Genomic DNA, 27,395 nt, shown 5'->3' with positions numbered 1-27,395 from the left:
TGAATTTCTGGGGAAAAAATCCCAGATTTGGAATTATTGCCTTGGGCGCGGTGCTCAAATAAGGAATTTGTCATTTGCTATCATATTCCAGTATTACAGTGCAGTCCTGTACAGACCAATAATGACTGTGCATTATCTAATCTCAGTGAGAAGCAACATTCATTAATAGGAAGGATGCACAAAACAGAACACAGTATTTTTGCATGTTAAATGTCCTTTCTTTAAATAGAATATAAAAGCTATGTAGATGTTGGCCTGGCATCTGGGCTGCTGACAGGTTCATGGTGCCTTCGATTTCGCTTTTTCTTCATCTCCTGCATGTGCTTCCATTTTGCCCCACCTTTGTTCCGCTGCCGTCGCTTCTCCCGGTGCCACATCTGTTCACACCACTCCTCCAGGCTGAAGCTGGGGCTGCTGACAAGTTGGATGTAATCCTTGTACCTCAGCCGCGACTCAGTAAGCAAATCTCTCCCTCGTCCCTCTTCCTCCTCCGTTTTCTGAGTGCTTTCCATGTGCCCATTCTCTATGACGTTCAAATTTAACTTCACGATGGTGTGAACGAACGTGTGCTCCTGTGCTTTGCAGTAATACGCCCCTGTGTCCTTTCTCTGCAGGCTGCGGATCAGCAGTCCGTATTCCGTTTTGATGATCCTCTCATCAGCCTTCAGCTGTGAGGTTGGACAAAGCAGAAAACAATGCATTAAAAGCACAGGAAAAATAAAATTTGAGTACGTGTTAGGTGGGGAGTAGAGGAGACAGAGGGGATGATTGGCTCAGGGACTGACAATGAGAAATGCAGCCTTTTACCTCTAGGTCACTGGCACATAAGTACCTTAGATAAACAGATACGTATGGAACCATTTGAATTTCAGAGTTCTGCTCTTCAATTGATAACTGTAATCTCATCAGCATGCATTGGTTAACGATACATACAGTCTGAGAGGATAGAGTCACCAGGAAATAATACAATTAAACAGACCAAAACAACGGCAAGATAGCTGACTTTCTCGAAGCAAGAGTTGGATAGTTAGCTGGACAAATCCCATTAGATTGCAAGCTGTTTGGGGCAGGGCTTATCATTTTATTCTGTTTGTACAACACATAGCATAATGCGGTCCTGGACCATGACTGGGGTGCCTAGCCATGACCGCAATACATATAATAAATCAATAGTAATAACGATTAAGACAGTGAATCTGCTTCTGATCTGATACTGGGTTTACAACAGTGTAAACTCTCTTAACTTCAGTGTAGTTACTCTTCATTTACACCATTGTCAGTGAGATGAGAAAAACGTCAATGCTAAATCTCAGGGAGCTAAAACCCAGTGCAATTCTTTTATCATGTAGGGTTTACAATCCGTGAATGAGAAAACCTGGAAAAAACAGAGATTTAAAGCTAAGGCTGAATTTCTGTGCATTATGTACCCTATTCACTGCAACATTTGTGGAATTATACTTGAGATTGTGAAGGCTGTGGAAATACTTGCTATATCTAGCACAATATGACATGTTAGCCACTGGGGTGCTGGCTCAATGCAATTGGTACCTGAGGCAAACATAGCCATCCATGCTGCCAGCTACTTTGCAAATTTGGTAACCTACAAGTGATTTACAAAATTAATTAAGCCTCACAACCCCTCTCTGAGGCACTGATATGTTAGGACCCTTGCAGATGGAGAAACATGGATGCTAAGTGATTTGCCCAAGGCCACACAAAGACTCAGTGGCAGAATTGTGAGTAGAGCCTGACTCCCAGTCCCTTGTTCTAATTCCATACCCCAGGGTACATTCCCTCTGAAGCCCAGATGTTGGGAAAGGCAGCTGGTACTTCACAGAGTGTGCAGTGTTCTGCTGCCGCACAGAGGCTGCAGGGGAGCACAACAGCGAAGGGATTGTAGTTCAGCTTGATTAGCCCACAATGCAGCGTGCACATTGAATGCATCTTCAGCACCACTAGTGGTATTGTTATAATACACAAGGACCCTGTTTAATTCACTATTGTGCTGAGTGCCTCACTGGAAAAAAAGAAAAAAAAAAAAGATATCTGGAAAATGTCCCAGACTATACATCTGCCCTTCCAGCATATTTCAGAGGAAGAAGATCAGGGAAGCATAAAGATGAGTAAATTTACTGTATTCACAGTGGGTAGACTACACACTGTTTTTATGTGAACAATCTGTATGCAATTCTTCATCCCTAAATAATATATAAGTCCTGCTTCCGCTAGCCTGGCTTGCTACCATACTAGCTGAGCCACTCTTCAGCCAGAGATGTGCAGCTGCCTGTGTGCCACCTGATGACCCGCTCAGAGAGCACACGTCAGCTACTAGAAAGGCGGGGTGGTCTACTGAACAGAGCTCGGCTCAGCTGGGGCTTACTGGTGGGTTCTGTTTGGTTCTGTCATGGCCACACAATATGGCCTGAGGCAAGGCAGCTCTGGGCTTCAGTTTCCTCATTCAGAAATTGGCGACAATAATACTTACTGCGTCACAAGGGGGAAGTTGGGCTTATTTAATAAGTGTCTGGCAAGTGCTTTGTGATCTTTTGATACCAGGCACGATACAACCCCAAAGTTTGTCTGAATTAAACTAAATTGGTCGTGGTCAAAATACAAGCACATTTACAGCAGCTAAGGGTCCTGCAATAGCGGGGAGATGGACTAGGTAATATAATAAGTCTTTTCCTTCGCCTGATTCTATCACATAGGGCAGTGTTTCCCAAACTTTTCAGGATGGCATCCCCTTTATTTGAAGTAAAAAATTTTTGCAACCCCTTTGCATTTATTGTAAAGTAACAATAACAATGTATCAATGATAACAACGATATGCCTATATAATTTATTTGTGTGTGTGTGTTGCGCTGTTGAGGGACAATACTTGACCCTGAAGAGTAAGGCTGGGTAGGCAGTGGTGGAGAGAGATTTTCTTTGATTTAGATTATAATAAAAATGTCCTTGCCTCGCAAACATCCCCCATCTCCCCAGTTGCCTTTCATGATCCACCCTTTCTTCCCCCGTAAGGATTGCGACCCACCAATTAAGAACCATTGACATGGACAACTTCTGGATGTCTGAGGAAGACAGAGAAATATAGGGTGGGATTTTCAAAACTGCTCAGCATTGGCCTTTACTCTGTTGCCATTAGAACCTGTATGGATTTCAACAGGAGCAGAGTTAGACCGAGTGAGCTTTCTTGAAAATTTCACCTAGACATGGCATTGTATTGTGTCAAGTGATACCACAACATTTGGAATCCTGCAAAAGTAGAATACAAAGGAGATATTTTAAGTTTTTGAAAAGGCCTATTTTAAGGGTAAAGTTTCCCTCACTTTTCCCTTTGATTATTTCTAAGGCCACCCAAAGATGTATTACTGAGTGTCTTCCAAAACAGAAAGAAAACAGAATGCCTTCTCCAAGGTGCTTAGAAGCCAAGATTAAGCATTTAATCAGCATGGGCATGGCAGTATGAGGAAAGGTTTTTATAAATTATTCTGGAAAAACATGTCCTACCCTGGTTAATTTCATGTAGGCATAATGAAAAAGGTGTATCTTAAAAAGAACCTTGAATGAGTTGAGGGTGGTGACTTTTCATAGCAGCTCAAGCAGCTCATGCCAGGAGCAGAGACTAGTGTGCAAGAAAGTGCAAAGAGGGCTGTGGGTAAAGCTGATGAGCAGGGCAAAAAAGCTGGTGTCACTGAAGGAGCAGAAGAGATGATGCAAGAGACAAGAGGCTCAAACCACTGCTGAGCCCAGGTAAGGGAGTTTCAAAGAGGCACCCTGTGGCTCCCTGGCAGCATAGTTTAGAGCAGATTAAGGGCTGTTCTACACTATGTCCCAGCTGCAATGTCCTCCAAAGAGCTGTTTGTTAGCTGGGGATCACCAGAGCACAGCTTACTCTGGCCACATCTCTGATTCTGGAGGCAGAGGGCCGGCTACATTGGTTTAGGGTGACCAGACATCCTGATATTATTGGGACCATCCCAATATTAGGGGCTTTGTCTTATATATGCAACTATACCTCCCTGCAAAAAACTATACCTCCCTGTCTTGATTTTTCACACTTGCTATATGGTCACTCTATATCGGCTACACGTCAGACCTCCTACAGTAAGGGAATCTCCAGCTGGCTGGCTAAGCTGGCTGTACACTGGTTTAAAGACACCACAGTGGGGCTCAGCCTGTTGTCAGGTAAAAGGAAGGACAGAGCTATGGAGGCTCTTGAAGAACCTAGAATTGGAAAAGAGCTGTTGGGTCACTTAGTCGGTCTCCGCACTAATTATTACCATGCATTATGTGTAATACAGTAGCCTTCATGTGCAGTTTGACACAGTATAGTTATAAATGTATAGTATAGTTATAAATGTGCTAAACATTGAGGTTCCCACCACTCTCCTTGGGAGCCCACACCACAGGCTAACCGACGCTAAAATGGTTGTGCCTCTTAATCCACATCCATCTCCACTTCTACTTTTAATGAATAAAGTTCTTATTCAACATCCCATTTATATGTTGATTATTGATTTGTGATGACTGTCACCCCCTCCTTTTCTGTGGATTCATTGTTCATTCCTTTCTTATTCTGTGACAGGATAAAATTATGGCTCTGATTTCACACATATTGAGCCACACTTCATTACTGTTTTCCCTCCCACTTCTCTTTTTTTGGTATCCTGTTTATGTTGTTTTACCCATAGGTTCAGAACTCTTCCTGTCTTTCCTCTCTACTTTTCCCCCACAGGACTCTGGAGTTTCATAAACACCTGGCATTTCATTACTTGGTAGTAGATCTTTAACCTTTCACTTGAATACTTAATTTGTTCTTTAGTTTCTGACCTGCAGACGTAAAACATGTTTTATTAAATTTTGAGTATAGTGAAAAGCCTGGTTACGAAGGAGATATCATTTTATTTATGTCATATGTGGTTTCATTATTTTTCAGCATATCATAACTAATAATTCTGCTGGAGCTATAACTAGTTTTTTGAGCAATTCAGAAGACCAGAGATCCCAATTCAATGATGTGATTAACTTTAAGCAGGTATTTTAAGATGAACATATGATTAAGTGTTTTGTTGAAACAGGGCCAAAATTGTGAGCCACAGAAATTAAGCAGTTGATTATCAACATTTGTCCACGTAACTTTTCTGGTGTCATGTAGTTGCTTTGATTCAGCTTGCAAATAGGTTGCAGTGTGCATGCTATATCTTCTCAATGACAAGGAAGCAGAGTTTAACAGCATTCTGTATATTCTTTCGGCAACTTTTAAATAATTTTTGATCCTTGATATAAAATATTAAATAAAATGTGGAGAGCACAGATACAGAAGATGCCTGACAAAGAAATAAGAGGTTCATTTATTTTATTGCTTGATTTTTACAGCATGAATTTAGCAATGGGGAAAAACACGCATTGCCATAAGGATGGCAAATCTTGAAACAGTCAGATGGAAAACAACTAAGGATTTAAAAGTGGCATGGCATCAGGTTAGGTCAACGTCTTTTGTCCTTTATTAATGGTGTGTTTAAATGGCTCCCTCATTACAAATAATTCACGTCAATTCTTTCACAGTTAAAACATTGCACCTGTCTGTGAGAAGATAGTGGCTTCAAACTCTGCCTTCCCTCATTAATCAACATGTGACAAAGCACTAGAGGTAAAGCTGAGCTAACCATGGGTTAAATGTAACCGCTGAACAAAGAAAGGGTGGAAGAAACAAAAATAAGGAGCATTTACTGAGAATTCTCCTTGGTCTTCATTATCAGTAACCTATATCATCATTCCATTGAGAAGGTGGATCTTTTTATTATGTGCCATGTTGTTACGGTTATATTGAGAAAAATAATAATTGAATTCAAACACTGCTGTAGAGAGAACTCTTTTTTACAACATCTATTTGTACTTAAAAATCTAAAGGAAAAATGAAGAATGTGTTGGGAACATAATAGAGAGACAAGGTGGGTGAGATAATATCTTTTATTGGACCAACTTCGGTAAGTGAGAGAGACAAGCTTTTGAGTTTACACAGAGCTCTTCTTCGGTTTTCGGGACATAATGTCATTATGTATGGGGAGACATTAGTTCCACTATAGATAAGGTTGAAGCTAACTTCCCATTAGAAGGATAGTTTTTAAACTCCCACCCTACATTTACCCAAATCAAATCAATCTCCCTGAAATTCTACGTGGCATATCTCAGTTCAGGATATAATTTTTTTCTTGGAAATTGTGGAAAAAATAATGGTCTGATTTAAGGACTTCAAAGACTTAAAAAACAAACAAAGAACAACCAACAACAACAATCCACCACCACCACCCAATTGTTTAAAGTAAATTAGAAGCGTGAAAGAATCATTGGTCAACAAAATGAAACAGTTTAAACCTTTAAAGTGTAAGTTGACACTGCTGCTGACACCGGGAGATTTCCCCAAGAAAGCACATCACATCACCAACTTACAGTAAAAAGCAAAGTGGCTGCACCTATAGTTAAATTCAACAGCAAATTAGTCAATAACTACCTAATATGACATTCCAGTCCTGCCGTGCAATGTGTAATTCAATCTGGCCCAGGATTCCCACTAATCACCATTCACCGGGCCCCCAAGACAAAATTCTCTTCTCAAAGAATTGGGCCTGATACAGGATGGTGTATTCTTAAATCTTTACTTGATAATAAGGTCTATGCCCATAACTGCTATTCTCTGCCAAACGTAGCCTTCTTCTCCACTCTGCTTTCATCTGACTCTTGGGTTTGGGGTTGAATAGTCACAGAATCTATCTGAATGCATCTGATGAAGTGAGCTGAAGCTCACGAAAGCTTACCTCAAATAAATTTGTTAGTCTCTAAGGTGCCACAAGTCCTCCTTTTCTTTTTGAGAATCTATCTACAATCACCACCAGAAACTCATGCCCATGAGGTTTTGGCCAAGGAAAATAGACTGTAATCACACAAAAATCATCAGCCACTGACTAAACCAACAGAGACCAATGCCTCACTCACCAATTCACCACCAAAAATATCAACACCACAAAACAGAGATAACTGCCAGATGCGACTAAAGCCTAATCCCTTAATCCAGGGTAAAATGCACCATGGGAAAAAATGCCTCCCTGTCTCCAATATGGTGACCACAGCAATAGAGTTCAGTGTCCTACCAAACACATACCTTTCAAAGAGAATTACCAACCAGGCTGGATAGCCCAATCCATGGCCAACATCAGCCAGCGAACATGGGGTGGGACAGTGCGAAAGAGTGAGCTGCTGGTGAAGAAGCTGAAATATGCTGAGGCTCCCCAGTGGGTTATCTTCCATCCCCCACACCATGCAAGGAGTTAAATCAATGCATAGGCCGTTGTTTCAAACCATATGGCTTGCTATGTCCCATGGAAGGGTACATGACAGCCTGGCAAACCTGCGGCCACAGGAGACTCTGGGTCAGAGCCAGATGAATATTTTTAAAAACCATAGGAGGCCAATGTTAATAGCTTTGCCTGGAACCCTGAGTTTGCTTTTTCTGGCCCTGACACCTATTATGTACATAACACAACACATAGGAATTTAAAAAGGAATAAACAAACAGCCGAGCTTAAGCTACAGGAAATTCAGCACGTTAAAGCTTTACGAACAAATGATATACCGGATTTTTTATTAATCTAAGTCACAAAACTGTTCTCCCACAAGTCAGTGACTAACCTTCCAAATATGGGAATAAACATGATCAATTGCGTGAGCAACACTAAATACAAAAGCACCAGATAATTGACTCATGACCCACCAAACCGCAGGGAAACGCACTCCCCCTGGCAGCAGAATGACCTGGTGACAGCTCCTGTACCACAGGAGATCCTGTCCCCTCCCATAGGCCATTCTGACTGAAAGTAGGATTCTGAACCATGACCTCAAAGGTGAAATGCAGGAGACATCCTGCTGGGCCAAAGGCTCCCAATCTAGTCTGGATTTTGCCCTTTCTCTCCCCTCAGGAAGCTGTATTGCATGTCATGGACAAAGCGTAACCATCTATTTGTAAAGTGAGGTTTAAAGATCTGCTGAAACATTCCAGCTACACCACTCTAACTAAAAGTCTGTAACTTAAGTTCCAGGTGCACTGAGTCATTCGCAAAGCATGGTATCGTCATCACAATAAGTTATACCTTTAAGACATGCACTAAAATAACATACAGTGTTATTCGAGAAATATAATGCAGGAAGAGAGAGCAGAATATAGAATTGTAATGGGAAAAGTTATGGTACAGTATTGACTGAGCAAAGATCAGGCTACATGTTAAATACAACTACCTTATTTCTGTTACATATGGTGTTTTGGTAAGTAAAGTGCATTAAAAAAACCTCAAGTTAATATCTCTCTATCTTTGGATTTTCTATAGAGGCCATCTGTGTGGTATCCAACACTGAGGGCAAATTTTCAAACATGGGTGCCCAAAGCTAGATCATCTCAATAAAAAGAGCCTATGGTTCAGAAATGCCAAACACCAACAGGAGCAGTGAGTGCTCAGCATCTCTTAAAATCAGGCTGATTTATTTAGGTGGCTGCATATTTACAGACTTAACTTTAGTCACCCAATCTGAAAATGCTGCTTTTTTAATTTTTTCTTTATCTTTAAAAATAACAAAAGAAAGAACAGCTTTGTAGTTGTATTGGTCCCATAATATTAGAGAGACAAGGTGGATACGGTAATATCTTTTATTGGACCAACTTCGGTTGGTTCGAGACAAGCTTTCAAACTTATACAGAGCTCTTGCCAACAGAAGTTGGTTCAATAAAAGCTATTTCCTCATCCACCTTGTTTCTCTAAAAGAAAGAACATTTTTTTGGTTTTGTTTTGTTTTTGTATTGAAATGCACCATCAGGATGAATCTGAAAAGGGGGGAAATGGGTGCCCCATTGCTTACGACAAGAAAAACTAGACTGGGTCCAAATACTAGCAGATGGAACATAGGTACAAACATTCACTGGCAAGGATGGATATGAGCTAATAGGTCTATCCCATCTCTAATTGCTATGATCTTGTAAGTAAAAAGGATTCTGGCTGGGGACTTTGGTGGGGGAAAAAAGTATAAGAAAAAAAATCCAGAACATGAGCTCCAGCATCTGTTTTCTCAAAGATAAAACATCATGTGTACACTCCCATGGATATAGTGGCAGCATGTGATAAGAAATTATTTGCTTGCCGTTAACATTCATAACACAGAAAAACAATCTGGAGAATTTTCTTCTTAAATGTGCCCAATGGTTAATGTTGCATTTTATCAAAACTTGACTTTTGTGATATAAACATGTCAGATTGTTTACATAGTGCGAGCCTAGTAAACATTGCCTTGAAAGGCTGCAAATGTGTGCTGGGTGCATATTAGAGATGCAAGTGCCATAAAACATATGCACACACACCCTTATGCCTTTCATGCCAGACCCTTGCTCTACTTTTTGAACCAGCTGTGGAATCCTGTGGTGTAGGGGAGTCCCTGGTGGCATAAAACCTATATGGCTCACTCTACATTACCTGTTCTTGTCGCCTGGCTTAGGGAGTGGGGCCGGATCATGCTGGCATATTGGCAGTTTGGGGCTATTACAAGTTGGTGAAAGTTTGCCCAGCCCTTAGCCTGCTCTCATGTAATCAAAGGCCAGTTTGGCCTAAAGCCAGCTCCAAGAACAAGTGAGATGGAAAGGTCCTTTAAAGCCATCTTTGTTTTGCCCACCATCAGTTGTACCGATTGAGTCTTCAATTTCTAACAAAATCTGAGTTTTTCCAAACTGGATTGAACAAAATCCAGGGAGGAAAACTAGTCTAGTTAAAGCATCAGCCAGAGAGCCAGGAGTTTCAGTTCCTGATTTGGCTACAGGCATGGACATTAGGAACCCAGCAACCCCTTTGTATCTCAGTTTCCCAACATGGAAAATGAAGATGATAATGCTTAACCAACTTTGCAAAGCATTTTCAGATCTAAGAAGTGTTACATATTATCATTATTAAATATAACCTCTTCAGATGTAACATTTGGTAAATTATCATTTGTAAATCCTTTCAAGAACCTTGGTTAGGTATTACTGAGGTGAAAGGTTGTTTTTGTAATGATTGTAGCTCATCTAAGCCGCAATTCCTGTTCCCTGTTCTGGAACACAGTTAAGCATGTGCATAAATCCCTTTGAAAAGAATGGGACTTAAATAATTGCTCAATTGTTTTCATAAATTGGGTTGGATGTAATCATATACTTAAGTGCTTTTCTGAAGAGGGCCACTAGTAAGGTATGGAATACAACTTCTTGCACAAGATAGTCAAAGATAAAACAATTAGGGCAAGAATTACAATATTTCTGGACTGATAAATTTAGGTCTTCCAAGCCGTGCATAGCACAGTTCTCAGTTTAGCCGCCTGTGTCTGTTGGTGTTCTTTGGCATTTCTCAAGACATACCAGCAGGCCTGCAGATCAGAATACAATATACTTTTTCAAGTACTGATGGATGTCAAAGACAGAGTTTTAAATCACTATCCCTTTGTGACACTCTGCACCTCAAAGCAACACTCTGGCACTCCCATATGATTATGTTATGTTTTGTGCAAAGTATGCCTTGTGAGGTATCATTCTAAAAGCCTTAATCTGTTGAACATTAATATCCTGTTGGATTGCATATGCGGTCATTGAAGTTATGAAGTTTTGCTATGTGTGTGTTACTGAAATATGTTGTGAAGTTGGAAACACCCACAACCGGCCTTTGAGGTACAACAATGGGGCAGCCAGAAACTGATGATGGCCCATTAAGGGGAATACACAAGGTTTACCCCAGGAACTGTATGTAAGGGAAACCTCCCAGATATAGCATGTACACAATGGAGGCTGCTTGACTCACGTCATAGCAAAGGATCTTTCCAGCAAGCTGGAAGAAGCTATAAAAGGAGGAAGTAACATCATCATTTGGCTTCACTCCCACCACAACTCAACACCTGGAAACATGTCTAGAAAACAAAGACTGAACTGGGGAGGTGGTCCCAGACTGGAAAGGAGAATCCCAGCTACTATATGAAGGAACTATACCATCAGGGTAAAACACTGTTTGATTTAAATCCTGTCTGGTTTATGGAACTCAGATTGCTTTTTTACTTGTTATTTCTAAGGTAACCAATTTTGATATGTACTTATATTCACTTAAAATCTTTCTGTAGTTAATAAATCTGTTTTATATTTTTTATCTAAAACAGTGTGTTTCTTGAAGTGCAAGGAAAATCTGCTCAGGAACAAGGGCCGGTTCATGTCTTCTCCACATTGAGGGAGGGGCAGACTGGGTAATAAACTTACACTGGTCAGGCTTCTGACCAGGGCAAGACAGTACAGCTCTGAGGTTCTAGGCTGGGGAGTCAAGAGGCATTGGCTGGAGTCTCTGTATTGTTGGTTCATGAGTGGATGGCGAAAGCATTCATGTAACTCAGCTGAGTGTGTTCCTGCCTGTGTATGGCTGTGTGAATGCAGGACCTTGCAGCTTGTCACAGCATCACAGTGTGAGAGGGGTTTGCAGCTTGTCACAACATCACAGTGTGAGAGGGAGGTAAGGTTGGTAAGACTGGCTCAGCAATACCCCAGTTCCACGTTGCACCCCGGGGAACTCGTCACAACCTTTACCGAAGGCATTAAGCCTGGGGCATGAGATGTGCTAGATATATAAATACATTTGTTACTTGCTCATGCTCAGTGGTGAAGTTCACTTTGCCAAGCTTGAGTATGTAGGGATTGGTACAACAAAAGTACCCCAAAGCCAGGGCCTGCAGACAGTCCTGTTCCTCCAGCTCATGTGGTGGAAAAGCAGCTGCAGCCTGAGTTACTTGCACATAAAATAGATTATCTGATTCCCAAGGTTAGCACCTGTCACTACTCTCCTTGGCCCACTGCTGGTGTCAGAGCCCTCATGTGGTCTCCCACATGGCGACTTTCCCCAAAGATCCCAGATGGTGCTCAGGGTCCTCTGCAATAGACACCGTAACCCGATACAGGACTATAACCTCACAAGAATCAGCCATGGCTAGACTTTCTTGGCCCTTAGGAAGAAAGAGAGAAATCTTGCCATCACAGTCAATGAGAGAGTTGCTAGTGCCCACAATCAATGGAAGGCTGAGCCATAAACGATGGTGCATATTTAATAGTTCCTGTAGGACTCTGATATTGAAACTCTGCTTGAGCTTGAAAAAACCCCAATTCAAGCTGGTTCAGATCCAAAGGCATAACTAACTAAAGACTGGGATGAACATTGAACAATAAAGCACATCTAAAGCCATCGACCAACTTATCTCCCCCTTTTCACTACCACAACAGTTGTGATGACTACACAGGTGATAGGGAGTGGCCTGAGATGGAAAATACTTGTATGAGGGCAAAAGGCATTCTCTGTGAGGGGTCCTTAGGTTTGAAAGCCAGTCCAAACCAGTCCCAGTTTGTTGACCTTCAGGACATGCTCTAATGCCCATTGGTTTTTCACTAGCTGTGTGAAGACTCCACAGGAAATTATAAAGATTGTAAGGCAGGAGACATCTTGGGTGCTTGTCCTAGACTGTGGAACTAACTCCCCCAGGAACTAAGAATCATTGGAAACCGCCTCACCTTCCACTTCAAGTGCAAGGGCACTTTTTCCACCTGCCTTCTCCAGCTTAAACACAGAGGAGCACAAATGTTTAAAAAACAAACAAACCCAACACAATCAAAATAAAGAACACTCCACTGTACATACAATTCTCCTCTTAGGGACAGGAGGAGAGAAAGAATCAACTTCACATGAGAGATGTTCATCACCACACTTAATTGAAAGGTTCTGAGATACTAGCATGATGAGGGTGGTATGGAAACTTACAGAGAGCAGAAGATTCTGAATGTGGTTTCGGCTGCTGAGTTATTCCATGTGTTAATTATTGGGGGGAAAGGATGTTACTGGAGTAGTCTGTGTTTTCAAAATGCACCCAGGAGTGCTTAGAGCAAAGGTTAGGTTCTCTCTCTCTCTTTTTTTAATTAGTTTATAAATCAGAATAAATAAAATAAATCTGCCTGTAGTACAGTGCAAATGGCCTCTCTCCCACCCTCTCTATGCCCCAAATGGTGAAAGCAGAACACTGTGTGATCCCTAAAGTGAAGCAAGAAAAAAGGAAAACATCTACTAATCCCAGTAACTCCTGCCTTTGAATACTCGGCTGAATTCTCCACTGAGGAAGCTTGCCTTGTTCCCTATAACTTATCTCTTCTAGATGTTCTTCTCCAGAGCATTGAATATACCACCTAATCGAGGCTTGCTGGGACTTAGGAATGCATTCCAGAAAAAGTTGGATTAAACTCAATGCCAAAAATCACCTTTTCATCAGCAGTTTCATGACTAATGCCTGGAAAGCAAACATGGTACAGAAGATTAACCCTGACCTGATTTTTAAAGCAATGGGAGAATAGACTGATTCAGAACAGATGCTATAGGAGCAAGTGAATTATAAAAAAAAAAAAAAGCCAAAGGAAAGTTAACTTTTAGCTTAAAATCTAACAACTAGGATTTAGAGGCGGCTGCTAGCTTTCCTCCAGTGCAACCGTTTTTTAGAGCAGTTAATAAAATCTGTACCACTGACTACTTAAATTTAAAGTGATACAGCCACTGCTGGTGAATTCAATATTTTACCTACATTTTTCCTCTGCTCCATCCTCTGTGCACCCAGTGAAGACTGAGCAGAGTAGAGGTGGGGTAGCCATAAGTGCTGGTTGTAGTTCCACCAATTCTGAGAGCCACTGGGGACCGCTTTAGCACCCTGCATACTTTAGAGCAGCCTCAAGGCTACTTTAAATCACTCCCTTTTAGTGGCCATCTACTAGGCAGTTACTGCTGGAGCTCAGTGTGTTCCAGATAGGGCACTGAACTAGAAGAAAGGAGACTTGGCTTCTTCTCTTGGCTCTGCCAATGACCTTGGAAAAGTCACTCCACCTCTCTGTGCCTTTGATTCTCCTCAAGCCTTTGTCTATCTTGTGTATTTAGATTGCAAGATCTTCAGAGCAGGGATTGCCTCTTGCACTCTGTTGGTGCAGTGTCTAGCACAACAGGGCTCCAGTCGCCATTGGAGCTGGAAGGTGCTGTCATCATATAATTATTATCTATTATTAGTAGTTATTATTTTAATCTGCCAGGGGCTGGAAGTGGGGTGGCACAAGGCCATCTGAATCTGTTTTAAGCACCAGGGTAAATTTACATGTCTCTGAATTTATTCTAGGGGCTTAAACTAGCCATACATTCCATTTTTGCCTCCATATTGGGGCTTAGTATTGAGTCCATATTAGTGCAACATTTTAGTAATTTTGTATTTGTTCAGCAAAGACAATAACTTCAATAACCATTTCTCTACAAAGAGATACCTGACAGCAGCAGTCGGGCTGGCAACCCTACAGTAACCCTAAGCTCTGTGGCATATCTCAGATACCACTATGTAGTCATTGTGGGTGAATCGTGAGAGTGCAATCCCAGCCCCATTGAAACCAATGGGAGTTTGGCCATTAATTTCAATGGAACCAGGATTTTACCCTGACTTTTTAATGATCCTTGTGGTATATATGCACAGTGAGAGCCCAGTATACCATGCACCAGACTGGTCTTTGATCTCATGGCAGACAGCCCTAATTTTGCCATGACATTCGCTGAGTTCTGCAGCAGGCTTCCAGCACCACAGTGACATGAAAATAATTAGAGATCGATCAAAGGGAGCGGCTTCTCCTAGCTCAAAAATTAAACTCAGCAATACTATCAGTACTGTTGTGATGTAAATATCGGTTAAAAAAGTTAACCAGTTAAACAATTACAATTATATTGTTAACTGGTTAACTATTAACCGAGGTCACTCCGGCTGGCCTGGCCTGGCGGGGGCTGGGGCTGCTCCGACCCAGATGGGGTCCAGCCAGAGCTGGGGTTCTGCTGGCCTGGCCAGCGCGGCATGGCCGAGGCTGTGGTCCCTCTGGCCGGCCGGCCCGACTCAGCCAGGTTTGCTCCTGCTGGTCCCATGTAGCCAGGGCTGGGGTCCCTCCCACTGGTTCAGGGCCGCTGGGGTTAACGGTTAAGGTCTGTTAACAGTAAGCCTAATGCTAACTGGTTAACCGGTTAACCTTTTCCACATCTAGTTTCAACTGGGCTGTTCATTTTAATAATTGAATGTAAAACCCCCAGACTAACTCAGACTTTGGTTTTGAAAGTTTTTCATTTATTTTACGCTGCCACAGAAATTGTAGCATAACCGCAGGATTTAGCATTGACAGTACACGCTGTAAGTGAACTGCAGCAGTTGCCAAGGGAGTGAGCCAGACTGTTTGGCAGCTGGGAGAGGGGGATTTCTTGTTGAGGGAAGGGGAAGGCTCTTGTAATAAGGGGGGTGTTTAAGTAGCTGCAGGGAGGAGGAACTGGAGGGCTTGGCAGCTGGAACAGGGGTTGGGACTTTTGTCAAGTGTGTGTATGTATTAGGGGAGGAAAAAGGAGCATTTCCTGCTTCCTCAGAGGTTTTCGTACTTGGATCTCTCTCCGGATACTCTGCAAGGGAGTGGAGGTCCTGGCATCTCACTCCTGGTCGGGTATGGGGTATTCACGTCAATTGCCTTATTTCTTCCTGCATGCAGGTTTCTGCTGGTGTCTCTCCCCCTTGGGAGTGGGGGGAGAGTTGTTTTCACCATTTACTTCTTTTAAGTTTCCATCACGCAGTGAGTCTAACTGCTGACTGAGGGCTGAATGGAGAGTATTTGGGGATTCTAGCTGCCTGGGCATTAGCTGCCCGGATATCTCCAGAGGCCTAGTTCCAAAGAGCGTAATAAACAGACAGACACACTGATCGTACACTTCTTGTTAGAGGAAGAGGTGCAAATACTTACTTTCTTCCACATCCCAGCACTGAGCGACTGGGTCTCCGTATTTGACATCTTGTCTCCTGGCTGGCCTATAACAAGAGCAATACAATTCATAACACTTGAGGCATAATTGCTGGAATTCAGTAACAAAATGCAGAGGAGCTCCGCCGATGTGGGACCACAGCACTCCTGCCCTATTGTTGGCAATTACAGCCCGAAGTAAATCCAGCCTCACTCTCAAGCGGTATGTGACACAGAGAGATTTGTACAAATGTCACAAAGAGACAGGCCGATGATTTAAGAAAATCACTGTGGGGAGAGAAATCTGCCTAGAAGAGGGTGAGTGCAACCTAGTGGCAGAGACAGCTGCCAAATCAGCTTTCGGAGCTCTGCCAGATCCAAAGGCAGAACAGATGCCGTGATCTGGTGGGCCAGATCATCTTGGAAACCAACAGAACCCTCAACACCCTACGTCATGTAAACCTACGAGGTTCAACAGACCACATTCCTCACCCAATTCAAGGCCAACACAGTGTAATGTCAACGACTGAATTTTCTAAAACAAGCAATGCTGGAAAAGCATAGGTGCTGCTTCAGGTGGAACAGTTTTGAGAACAGCAGCTACAGAGTACGGTTTGGGGAACTTTATGTACAGATGAACAGAGCGGGGGCCTGGGAGGCAAGATTCCTGGATTTTTTTCCCAATTCCACTATTTAACTTGTTTAGTGATCTTTGAGCGGATTACTTAACCTGTCTGTGACTGTTTTTAGGTTTCATTAAAATAGTATTGATAATACTTAGCTCTTAAGAACTTTCATCCATAGATCTCAAAAGGATAAATCTAATTATTTTCATTCTTCAGATGGGGAAACTGAGGCTAGGAGAGGCAAAGTGACTTCCTCAAGGACACACTGCGAGCCAGTGTCAGAGATGGCAATAGGACCTTACAAGTGCAAAGCACAGCAATGTCTAAGTGGAAGAGCTCGTTTCCGGTGCTGATGTGTCCATTTGGGGAAGAGACTTAAATATGCTGGGAGCACAGTGTGCTAGATAGCTAGACTGAGCTAAAGGAAAATACCCAAGTAACTGACCTATGGAAGATGCACAAAGCAAAACATCAACCCCTTCTTCTGGAGCCTCACACCCACAAAGCTTTGACCTATCCACCAAGCCGGGGAGCTCTATAAATAAATGAGCCCTCGTTCTCCGTCTCCTCATGCAGTGGAAAGAAAGCACTGCAGCCTTCAGCAACCCCCATGGGTGCATAACTTGTTCATTGAATCTTAGCTTTTATATTTCTCTTCTCATTTACATTTCTCTGAATTTATTCTAGTTCACTTTGGCTTAGGGGAAAATGTACATGGTTGCACAATGAATGACACAATAACCCGCAACTCATTAACTACAATAGTTCATTTCATTGTTTAGGCCCAGTACTGCAGTCCTTAAGGAAGCAAAACTCTCATCACAGATCAGCAACCATGGGCCCTTATTGTAAGCAGAGTTGGGCAACATTTTTCAGATGAATTGTTTATATGCCAAAAAATGCAGTTTCAGCCAAAAAATCTTTGTGTGTGTGTGTGTGGGGGGGGAGGATGGGGGAGAACATTTTGTAATTTTCTGATTCAAACCAAATTTTGTTTCAATTTTTTGGAACTGCCAGCAATCTGACCTGGGGAAAAATGCCTTTGCAACCTCACAGGTGACAATCAGTAAACCCTGCGAGCAAGAATTGTGAGGACTGCCCACAGGACGGTTTCATCGAAGGGGGGGAAGAGGAGGCTGAGGAAAAGCCTTGTAATAGTGGCGTGACCTGAGAAATTCCGGCTGACCCAGTCAGAATGGTAGTAGGGGGAGCTAATGCCAACTCAGTAACTCTATTAGCCTTTTAGAGTACAGCATATACTCCCTCCATCTGGCTCAGGGAGAGTTCAGATATGGCTCCCATGGTCCTTTCTCTTTTGGGAGGCTGTTGCTGCAGCTAGTATAAGCCCAGCACAGCACTTGTGTAACCTATACCAGTACACTATGGCTCTTTGTTCTTCGCTAGTCCATGGATAAAGGTTTGTAAACTCTAAAAAAATTGAGCCATGAGACACTTGTCTTTTAGCTCAGCTCATCCTTTCAGTTCCTGCTGCCGATGACCCACCCAGGGGTATCGTGAGAGTCACGCTCCCCATTGTGATTGTGCCTGGCTCCCATGCAGGGGCACAAGTACAGGGAGGCTCCTTGAATCACTTCCCTCTTTTGCGTACTCATGCAGAGCCAGACACAATCTAGCCCTTAGCTTCATAACTTGGTATCTTAAAGTCCGTAGCATAACAATAAGTACGGTGATCTTGTTACGTTAGATGCCCTAGCGCAGTTATCGCTATTTATATTAAAGTGCTGCACTGTTTTCATAGCACTCCCACCAAAACATGGACAAAGTTATGTCTACAATTTACCTAAACAACATGCTGAAAAAGTGCAACTTGTTTTCACTGGCCTGGAAACTCAGTGGGAACCTCTGAAGCCCTTAATGTAGAGAATATGAGTGGGTGGATTTTCCATAGGAACTCTATACGTATTCTTACCTTTTAGAAGTTGGTGCATATCTGGAACATGAGTTTCCATCTCAAGCGCAGTATGGGTCTCTGGCAAGGCAGCAGTCTGCACAAGCCTTCCCATACGTGTGACATCTGTGCAGAGAGAGCTGAACCAATCCATCTCTGGAACCAATGCACAATTGTTGCTGCAAATCAGGCAAGGCGAATGAATTAGAAGCATTCTTCAAGCAATCATTTTAAATGTTCTCTTTCTCAATACCACCCTCGCAATCATTCAACCTTGGCCCAGATTGTATTGAACGGGAGAGAATTTCACATTCATTGTAAAATGTTTCTCAGGGCACTGTGTGCGCTGGCTAGTCTCCATCCATTGCAGATGACATGATGGTGGAAAGGGGCTATGGAACTGGAAGGACAAGGATCTAAAACACGGGTAGGATGTTGGCATGAATTTACAGTATCAAAAATCAGCAGCAATCCCCCACAGAAAAAGTAATTTTACTAATAATTTGATAGAGGAAGATAGATCTTGATGTTAAGCTCAACAGCCATAGGGCTCATTTCTGGTTTATGTCTTATGTTCCTAAAAGCTCATGCTTCAGGGTTTCAGATGGTCACCTGCACAGGTCAGGAAGGGATTTTTTCCCCTCCAATGTATTTTTATCACCTTCCTCTGAAGCATCAGGGATGGCCCTGGCTGGAGATGGGAGATGGGATAAGGTGAGCCAGGGCTCTGAGGTGACGTTGAGCATTCTCTCTCTCGGGGGCTTGGCTGGCTGATTCTTGCTCAAAGGGTCTAACTGATTGTCACATGCAAGGTTGCAAAAGCATTTTCCCCCAGGTCAGATTTGCAGTGACCTTGGGGATTTTTGTCTTTTTCTGCAGCATGTGGGTGAAGGTCACTTGCTAGGATTATCTGGGTATATCTCACCTAATTATTTCCCTGCCATTGCAGGGACCTCAGGTAGTGTGCACCTCAGTCTCTCACCTATTCTCTGCCGTAGCACATAACAGTTCAGTTTCCTGTGGGCCGTAATACTTTGTTCTAATTTCAGTTGTTTGGTTTAGTGTGCGGGTACTGGATGGTGTTGGTGGCCTGTAACATACAGGAGGTCAGACTAGATGGTTTGGTGGTCCCTTCTGGCTTTAAGCTAAGACATTGACCTGGAATTCGTGATACCTGAATGACCTCGGGCAAATAACTTTATCACTCTGTGCCTCAGTTCCTTATTTAAAAAGGGGAATAATAATACTTCCTTTCTCCCACCTTTTGTGACTTGTGTAGTTAGACTGTAAACTCATAGATTGAGGACCGCCTCGTACTATGTGTACATACAATGCCTGGCACCGTGGGGCCCTGATCCCTATTTGGGATCCTTAACGGTGCTGCTTGTAATACCGCTACTATACCCAATAATAAAATAATAATAATAATGTCTTGTTGAATTGATAGATTACACAGAGTCCAATTTTTGTTGTGTCTGGAAAATATGTATGGTGTGTACTAACTTCATTAACAAATCCCATATCCACATGACTAAGGATTTGTATCCATGAGTAATTACCAGTTTATGCATTCAAACTACTATTTGTGAGCAAATGTCAATTTTCCAGGCAGACTAGTTCACACTATACTTTCCAGATGCAGCTTAAGTGGCAGCCTTTGAAAGTTTGGCCAATAAGCAACAGATGTCACCAGCAAAGCAACGAGCTAAATGCTCAAAATACCAAACTATTCATGTGAATTAAACAAGTGTGTGAATTACCTGCTTCAGGGACATCTCCATAGTTGAGATAAATGATGGATGCTGAAAAATTAATGAGTGAATGTAAGTGTAACTATTCATTGGCATTTGCTTCTGTCTTTAATACAAAAGATGACATATCTTACCTGCCTAACAACAAAATAAATAAAAGTACAGATCAATTTAATTGGTTTATGCAGACGTGAAAAAAAGATCAGAAATTACCAAATACCTGCTTCCAGAAACACCTGCCAAATATTCTCTGCTACTTGCCAGTAGATGATTTCTATCCAGGAAGATGGTAATTCACCCTGCACAGAGGGCCACCACCAAGTCTAAAAACTCCATTTAAGCACTATTCTGAAGACTTAAATAGGATGGAAGGTATGCATAGGTTGCTCCTCTGCACGAAGGCTGAATTTTACCTCCAGGGAAGTCAATGGATGTTGGGCCAATGTCTGTAGTATTAACAGGATGGTCTGGGTATATTATTTATGCTCTATCACATAATGCAACATCTAGGCCTATTGTTTTAATGTTGATGTGGCTTTAAGAATAAGGAATGGTTTGCAGCTGCTCTCTCCTCTTCAATTTTCTGTATTAAAAATATGTAGAGGTAAAATTTATAAAGTTGAGGAATGTCTGCTGAGCAAACCCCAACCCTTTTAGTGTTAAATATGATATGGCATGTTTTCCCTTGACGTTATGTTATAAGAATGCAGCAAATTGGTGTTCATACTGAAACTCCTGATTACTTGGCAGACTGTCGAGCAAACTTGGTATTTTCAAAGTAATATTTATAATCGGTGTTCACGGCAGTGGAAAGAGGACATTGAGAGCCTTTAGGATTCTCATTCTATAGATGATGTATCAAAAGCACATAGAGAGATTAACTGAGTAATATCAGTTTTACAGAGTCCGAACTAGTGCTGGGTGAACTCATTGTGTCTGAATTCAAACTGACTTGATCATTTTGGGTTAGAAAGTTTGACTACAACCCCACTGTTCTTGGGCTTGCATTGCATTTAGGAGAGAGTCTATGAAAAAAGGGCAGAAGATGGGGAGAAAGGAAAACACTAATGAAACAGTAAGGTGAAAAATGAAGTAGAGCTGGATACAATGAAAAGGGAACAGCAAGAGGCTGCCAAAAAGGAGGAGAGAAACACTTGAATGAAATAATAAATCAGCAGGCACTTTCTATTTTCCATTACTCTGGTGTAAATCCAAATCAACTCCACTGCTATCAACAGAGTTAATCAGGATTTATGTCAGTGTAATAGAGAGCAGAATTTGGCCCAGTATAGATACCATTTATGGGCAACTCACTGGTGTTGGCCTGACTTAGTGAATTTCTTCTCTCTCTGACATTCTACTGGCTTTGCCAACCCCAAGCACACAAAACCTTGAATCAGGCTCCCAAAAACCCCACCCCAAAACAAAACAAATCAAGAGGTTGATTTAAAAATCATTAGACTTTAAAAATAATAGATATTTGGTTAATTTTAATTGCCTTGTGGTTTTTGTTTCTTTACTTGACGAAGTTTTGTTTTTAAACTTGATTGTTCGTGTTTTCAAGGTTTTCTCCACTACCATGAGGCTTGAAAACTTTTTTTAAATGATAATGGGGATCACAGGACTCCAGAAGCTGAAGCTTTAGGAAAAACATTAAAAATCAAGCAGTGTTGGTGAGATGGGTGATAAAACTGCAAGAGTTGACAGGAGTTTCCTAGGAGTTTGAAAATTCATGTTCTTTTTGATTCAATCACCTTTGGAAAAGCAACGGATCTCAATGCTAAAAATAAAATAAGTCTGGGAACTTGCACTAGTTCTGAGAAATGAATTGCTTCAGAGGTTAAACTCCTCAAGGCTTAAAACTCCCCTAAACTATTCTCTGATGCTGTTTAAACACTCAGTGGCTGGTAAAGCTTACCTTGAAAATCTGCAGCTCTTCCAGTACTACCTCCTCCATAGTCCACTTCTCCTTTGTAATACTCACAATTTTCAGTACCGTTCCCGTGTCTGAAACAAAGGGATGTAGTATACAAAGCAGTAGTTGCGTTTCAGCGTTTACGTACAGTTCTGTTGCTAACTGACTTCATATTGACTCCCCTTCCCATTCTTTTTCTAAGTGATGCTCTAAACTGCAGTTATAAAGAAGATAATAAAGGAAACTAGACATCAGAGATCTTGCTTAATGTAGCCAGGAATGTCATTTCTAAATACGTCTGTCCATCCCAGGTACTTGTATGGCCCCCATCACTATAGTGTCTGCGCAACTCACAATTTTTAATGGATCTTAAACAGCTGTTTTTTCTTAACCTCAGAATACTCTGTGAGACAGAGCTATTATCCCCGTTTTACAGATGGGGAACTGAAGCACAGCAAGGCTTGCCCAATCTCACACAAGAAATGTGGGGGCGGGGGGGGAAAGCAAGGAATTGAACTAAAGTCTAATGAGTCCCACTCTAGTGCTTTAGCTACTGGATCATCCTTCTTTTTCAGTAAGAATTTATCTATTTAATCAGTTTTAGGTGCCACAAAGGGCCTAAAGTCCTTTGTTGAATAGGGGTGTTAGTGACTTCCTATGTAGCGTGGTGTGATCAGACTTAAAACTGAATTGAAGTGCTTTTAAAATCAAACCAAACAGTTGTTTAAGATCTCAAAGAATTAAGGGTGGAACCTCACACCTGCTGAGGCCCAAATGTGGGACATGTCGTGTGCCAGTGGTGACCCAAAGTCAGGGATACAGAAATGTTACTCATGCAAGAGATTTAAATTGCAATGGGATCCTTTATTTTAGTTTAAATAATTCTTTGGATCACCTCAACTCTAAGATTCTGCATTTCTGATGTAAATAAATTCAAGCCATAGTAGTGAAGGGGCACGAAAGCTGTGTGGCATTTACGTATTGGGCTTGCAATGAGTAACAGCCCTGAAAATTTAGCCCAGTTAAGAGTTGTGCCTGAACAAGGCCCTTTGTAACACTCACATCCCACTTGGCCCTAACAGGGGACTCATGAGCTTCATAAAGCCTTGGGCGTGGGTGGCACATTTTCCTGACATAATATAGTGCACATAGGGAGGCAGGCTGGAAGTCTAGTGAACTGAGTATTGGGCTGAGTTAGGCATGCTGGAGTTCTAACCCCATCTCTGGCATTGACGCACTTGGTGGCTTTCAGAAACTCTGTGCCTCAGTTTTCCGACCTCAGCAGGAATTACAACACCTCCCTATCTCAAAGGAAAGATGAAATTCATTGACATTTGTGAATCCCTATTAAAGATATCAGGCTTGATCATCTCCTGGCACTCCCCAGTGCTGTAAATTCCAGTTGGTGGAGTCTCAGCATTGCAAGGGAGCTAGCCAGCCCTGCCCCAAAACACCACAGGCTGATGAAGGGGCATGGCCTGGCTGTCTGGAAGATGCAAGGCAGGACTGAATCAAGCCCATTCAGTACTAAATGCTATATGTAGTATTAAATCAACAAATAAAACAAGTAGTATTAAAATGACAAAAATACATTTTAAAGCAAAGTAGGAGTCTACAGCTGATGACATCCCTAGCACTTAAAGTAGAAGTTAGAAAATGTCACTAGCTGCCTTCTGTGTCAGTAATGTCCACACTCTTATCTAGGCTTGCACAGATACAAAGGGCTGCTGCTGGAATATCTATACATAACAGGCAGCCTTTCTAAATTATCCAGTAGCATTCGTTGAACACATTCAAACATATTTTAAGCTTCTGTTCTTCTGGTGACCAAAACCTCCCAAGTTATTTGGTGTATTTTTATGCACTCAATATATAATCTTTGAAATATTATCTATCAGCCTGAATTTCCACAGGATAAATGTAAAATATAAAATGAAATAAAACCATGTACTTCTGAAAAAAGAAGAGCTCACTTTTTAACTAACAGGTGCTGTAGCTAATAATTTTCTCTCTGTTCAAATTATGGAGCACCACCTAGTGACTACATGGTACCTAGCCACCTCCAAATATCTAAAGAAGAATTACATTGAAGAATTAGATTTCAGTGCTATCTATCAATAGCTAACCTGACAGGAGGCTATTGATCTAAGTTCATTCTATATGAAAACCTATGGCAGAAGAGGATAGCACAAAACTGAATGCAAATTCTAGATTACGCCAAAACAATATTCTATGTGTTAGGCAACATTTTTTCATAACTTTTCAGCATGTGTAACGTGAATGATTATGTGTGTGTGTGTGTACGCTTCAGATGTATCTTTTATATTTGAATTGTAGGGGTTTCACCATATTTGAAACTGCATGATTACTTTCCTCCTTTGATTGCTGTCAGAAAGACTTCATTCAGAGGGGAAAAGCAATGAAGGTTCTCCGTGATTGGGGCAGTGCTTGCTCCTGGACAGCCAACTGTGCTGTGACAGCAAGCCACCCTGAAGTTCTTCCTTGTGCTAAAATCCCAGTCCATCTCACTCTCGGTCCACCTCACACTCTGGGAGCCAGCAAGTTCGTGAAGATGCTTCAGCAAGGTGGAAGGTGAATAGGCCCGCTTTACAGGCCACCCTGACTGCCCTCTGAGAGCATGTCTACTCTGCGTTTGGGAGTAAGATAAGTGTTCTGAGCCCGATGAGTCATCCTTGTTCTGAGCCTGTCCTGTCATTACCTGTCAGGGTCCTAAGGGTCCAGCCAAGCCACAAGCAAGGGTCTAACCAGGGGACCCCAAGGCAGGTATGTAGGCTCCTAATTAAAGCAGAAACTCCAGTATGCTCAAGGTCCCTACCAAGCCCGGATTTCCAATTAGGCACAGTGGGCACATGCCTAGTGGCACCGGCGTTCTAGGGATATTGCCAAGTTATGAGACTTTCTAGCCCCCTGCAGAAAATGTGCTGCAGTTTCACGTTTCTTCCACCAGAGGCCGCTGTGGCGCAAGAACAGCCTGAGCTGGCTGGTCTGGCGGGCGGGGGGCAAACAGCTGGAAGGTGGGTGGCGGGTGCATTTTTTCCTCAAGTGAAAATTCACTGCAGCCTTCTTCGATCCAGGTTAGGAGGCAGAGCGGGCCACACAGGGCTGCTGGGGGGTCACAGGGCCACATGGGGAGGGGGCTCCAGGCAGGGCCACATGGGGATGTGGGAAGGGACTCCAGGCAGGGCCACATGGGGACACGGGAGGGGGCTCCAGGCAGGGCCACATGGGGATGTGGGGAGGGGCTCCAGGCAGGGCCATATGGGGACACGGGAGGGGGCTCCAGGCAGGGCCACATGGGGATGTGGGAAGGGGCTCCAGGCAGGGCCACATGGGGAGGCAGTAGGGGGCTACAGGCAGAGCCACAAGGTGACACGGGAAGGGGGCTCCAGGCAGGGCCACATGGGGAGCGGGTTGCAGGCAGGGCCACATGAGGATGCTGGTGCAGGGCTCGAGGCAGGGCCACATGAGGAGGGGGAGGGCACTGGAGATGCTGTGGCTAGGGGCGCATAAAGTGTAAATCCAGCCCTGGTCGCTACCTTGTTGGGGATACCCACAGCTGCCTGATAGTTCTGACAGACTTCCCCCACTCCAGCCTGCCTGCCCCTGCCCCTGCCCCTGCTCCAGCCACAGTTGGTCACTCAGCTGTCTTGCTAAGGAACAAGCCTTCCAACCTGGGACTACAGACTTGTGTTAGTGGGGCTCATGCTACTGCTCTAAAAATTGCTATGGAGGCTGAAGCTTGAGCTCTGAAGCAGGAGGAGCGGGGATGGAGCTTAAGAGCCAGAGCCACAATGTCTACAGAGCTATTTTTAGGGTTCAAGCATGAGCCCTGCTACCACAGGTCTGTGGAGCGGGGCTGGGAGGCTCATGCCCTGAAATAGTGGAGACATGCTCTGAAGAGCCAAGGAATGGAGGAGTGTACAGACAGATACCTCTGTGAGGGATGAGGAGCTGCCAGGCCACCACTAAGGGAATGGCAGCATGTATGTGGGAAACCTAGGCAGTTTTCAGGGAAGCAGGAGGGTCTCACCATAACCTCTTTGTCACATTGAGATCAATTGAGATCAATGTTTCTGTGGCAGGGAGTTGTAAAGACGGGATTCATGGTTTGGGGGTTGAAACTCAGTGTTTCTTTGCAGAATGTCACATTGATTTGTTGTCATATATCCTGGATTATCTGCCTAACATAGGCAGGGAAGAACCAGAACTCTGCCTTAGCAAAACCCGCAACATCCTACCATAACCTAAAGTGAACAGGCACAAATGGTGAGAGAAGGTGGGGGCAGGTTTAGGTGGCCTTGTAAAGCCCAAATCAGCATGAAGTGGGTGCATCCAGGCAAAGAAGAACGCTGAGTATTAAAAAGGAACAGAGGCTCAAAGTGTACATGCTTCATGAAGCTTTGAGCAGAGCTGCACCCATGAAAGAAATCCAAATGTAACTGGCATTATGGATAAACTTCACTCCCTGTCTAAATCTGTCCCCAACACCCACACTCCCACATGCACACACACACAAATGAAACCTAGGCTTTGTATGGGGGAACTAAGCAGGGTTGTGGGGAGATGTCCTTCTCCAGGTGCAGACACTCCATGCCTCTCCTGAAGCACTTTCCACCTTCTGGATCCAAGTAAGCCTGGATCTTTGGTTCTGCCCCTAGTCATACGCAAAACTCCCCTTGACGCCAGCATTCTGAGCCAGCATGTTGGCATCCCAGAGCTTCCCATGCCATCCATCTCTGGTAAATTTCACCACGCATTAATTCTCCTCCTTTTCTCTGATGGAGTGAGTTACTATGAATACTGTGTTAGGTTGATTACTTCGGCAGATGCAAACCTGCATGGAGACAGGATATGGTTGCTTAAGTGATTCCTGTAGGTATTACAGTACAGTATGTAATTATCAAACATGTACGGATTTTAACTTCTATTCTCTTTCCATAGCAGCAATAGAAATGGGAATAAAGAAACAAAATACAGACACTTCAGCTACTCTTTACAACAAACCAGTCCCTTATGCCCTCCAGTCTCACATGTCACGTTTTCTTGGTTTAAAAACCTACACAGAATAATGCATTCCTATAAACTGTACATTCACTGAAAAACGCCACAGTGAATAGTTCAATAAACCAGAACAAACAGCCAGACTGTGCAAGTTCCTCCGAAACAGGCTTAACTTCCCTCCTCTGTTTGTTATTTTATTATCCTAGTAGGGCCACTGGTGCTCTTTTAGTTAAGGTTTTGTCAGCACTTCTATTATAAAGCCTCATTTTTAGGGATTTATAGTTTTGACTACAGTAGTTCATTA

General features: G+C 42.8%; 1 pseudogene; it reads right to left on the bottom strand.

Annotated features, from left to right (window-relative positions):
- LOC114019723 lies at positions 1–24,785 on the bottom strand (annotated as a pseudogene).
- Between the last annotated feature and the right edge of the window lie 2,610 nt (positions 24,786–27,395).

This window comes from Chelonia mydas, chromosome 1, assembly GCF_015237465.2.
Source record: "Chelonia mydas isolate rCheMyd1 chromosome 1, rCheMyd1.pri.v2, whole genome shotgun sequence".
In the NCBI taxonomy this organism is placed as follows: Eukaryota; Metazoa; Chordata; order Testudines; family Cheloniidae; genus Chelonia; species Chelonia mydas.
This window is presented reverse-complemented; position numbering and strand designations above follow the sequence as displayed.